Source organism: Octopus bimaculoides, chromosome 13, assembly GCF_046866305.1.
Source record: "Octopus bimaculoides isolate indiv1 chromosome 13, ASM4686630v1, whole genome shotgun sequence".
Classification (NCBI taxonomy): domain Eukaryota; kingdom Metazoa; phylum Mollusca; class Cephalopoda; order Octopoda; family Octopodidae; genus Octopus; species Octopus bimaculoides.
Window position 1 is genome coordinate 35,231,285 of NC_142940.1, and position 2,500 is coordinate 35,233,784.

Genomic DNA, 2,500 nt, shown 5'->3' on the forward strand with positions numbered 1-2,500 from the left:
CAGGGATTAGCATTGAGTTGCTTCTCCAACATACTGAAAATTTAGAAATAGCAGTCAAAGAACTACTGATTCTAAACTACAAATTTTTCTCTAAACGGATGGCGATATGTATGGCACACATAGAACAAAAAACCGGAGGGAAAAGCGTAAACAAAACAAGTCTTTAGTTAATTGGATACGAATCGTTTCATGGTTAAGCGAATGAGAAAAATTTGTAGTTTAGAATCAGTAGTTCTTTGACTGCTATTTCTAAATTTTCAGTATGTTGGAGAAGCAACTCAATGCGAATCCCTGTATATTTATGATGATAAATGGTTTTACCGATAAAGGTTTTTTTCATACTGAACTACTTGGCAAAATTGTTAATTATTAATTCTATTATTAATTGATGATTCCCTGCCCTTATTCTTGTATATATATATATATATATATATATATATATATATATGCCTGTATGCATGTATGTATGTATGTATGTATGTATGTATGCATTTATATATACATATATGTATATATATATCTATATATGTATATATATGTATATGTATGTATGTATGCATGCATGTATGTATGTGTGTATGTACTACGTATGTATGCATGAATGTATATGCGTATACATTGTCACTGGAACTCTACTGTCAGAAATTTACAACCTAACTAGAATATTAAAAAGTTCGAAATTGAACACTTCCAGCAGGCTGGCAACTCATGAGATGTGTTTCATAAATCAAATCAAATGTAGACATGAAATAACAACCCATCAAAATGAGATGAGGACACTTCCACGAATGGCTACGAAGACTGCAAATTTTCAGTGAAGAGATTACATGTAAGCACATGTATGCATGCATATACATACATATTACATATATACGTATATATTATACACGCGCATACACTTACATATATATATATATATATATATATATATATATATATATATATATATATATATATATATATATATATATATATATATATAAGTCTTTAAATTTGTTTATGGTAACGTTAAAGGCATGCAAATAAACCTCCTATTTTATTATGCCGGCTACCATCTAATGATACTGACTAGTAAGTAAGCTTTTCGGGGTTACATTATAGTTATACCGATATAATGTAGGATAAATATAATAATAACAATAATTCTAGGATGGAATTTATAAATATTTAATACATCACTACGCGCGTTTCCACAAACCACATGCATTTAACATTAGAGTCCGTATCCTTGGGATGAGTACAGTATAGTCCGTAGCATCCGTTGGCATCCGGTTGATCATCATCATTGATTCATTTCATCAGGCGACACTGCATTAGTGGTTAGTGGATTAATCAAAAATGGATGTTTATCCCTTCTTGCCAGTATGAAGGTCAATCTAGCTACGGGGTATTTATTTGCTATAAATCCAACACCACCATACACACCTCCATCCCCCATATTACTACCATTCCTTCTTCTACTCCTGTCACCTATTTCCCCTTAACAAATGCACGCAGAAATATCCACATAGATAGATTGGCCTTCATACTGGCAAGAAGGGATAAACATCCCTCTCTGATTCATCTACTAATGCAGTATTGTATGATGAAATGCATCAATGATGATTACATACATACATACATACATATGTACATGTGTATGAACAAAAATGAGGTAAGACAGTTTAAAATGGCCGGTGCCTTGTATCTGAAAAACCTTGAGAAATAGAGAAATATCAAATATCATAAAACATGAGTTCTTGATTTATCAGTTCTCTCCTCGTCTAAAGGATGTTTTACAATTAGTAAACGGCAATTGATATCGAGCTCCATATAATATGGAATATAATCACAAGAATCAAGAATTTTTTCAAACTTAACAAGTCATTCCGGGAAAGGACAGAATTATTGTAGGGAGATAGAAGACAGCCGTCTATAAATATATAGGCACACACACACACACACACACACACACGCATATATATATATATATATATATATATATATATATATATATATATATATATATATATATATATATGTGTGTGTGTGTGTGTGTGTGTGTGTATATATACGAGTGGGTGCTGAGAAATTCCTGGCTTTAAAGTTATCGCGAAAGGGTAGAGCTGTTACCTTTTCAAGGGAGGCAGGATAACTGTTTAGTAGATATTCAAAAGATCATGATGGTATGCAATATATCCTCTCTTTTTTTTTTTGCAGATTTAACGCATGAAGGTAGCTTCGACAGTGAATTTTGGTAAAAATGATGCACGAGTGATCCTGAAGTTCCTCTTTATGCGAAACAAAGGAGCGGCGGAAATCCATGACGTGATGAAGGATGTGTTGAAGAATGGTTGCCCATCTTACTCCACAGTGAAATCCTGGGTGTCACGGTTTTGGACTGGTCATTTTCAGGTCACAGATGAACCCCTATCAAGACGGCCAACTTCCGTGACCACAGAGGACAAAGCCGACGGTGTGCACGTCATGATACTCGAGGACCGCTGAGTTTCAGCAAAAG

At 33.6% G+C, this 2,500-nt stretch overlaps 1 protein-coding gene across 1 annotated transcript in view; it reads left to right on the forward strand.

Annotated features, from left to right (window-relative positions):
• Nucleotides 1-2,500, forward strand: part of LOC106868424 (uncharacterized) — a 63,087-nt gene that overhangs the window by 58,200 nt on the left and 2,387 nt on the right. The window contains exon 3 of the transcript XR_016244010.1: nt 2,200-2,500. This exon is cut by the window's right edge and continues 2,387 nt beyond it. The gene's annotated coding sequence lies outside the window, so the exon portion shown is untranslated. The remainder of the gene's footprint in view (nt 1-2,199) is intronic.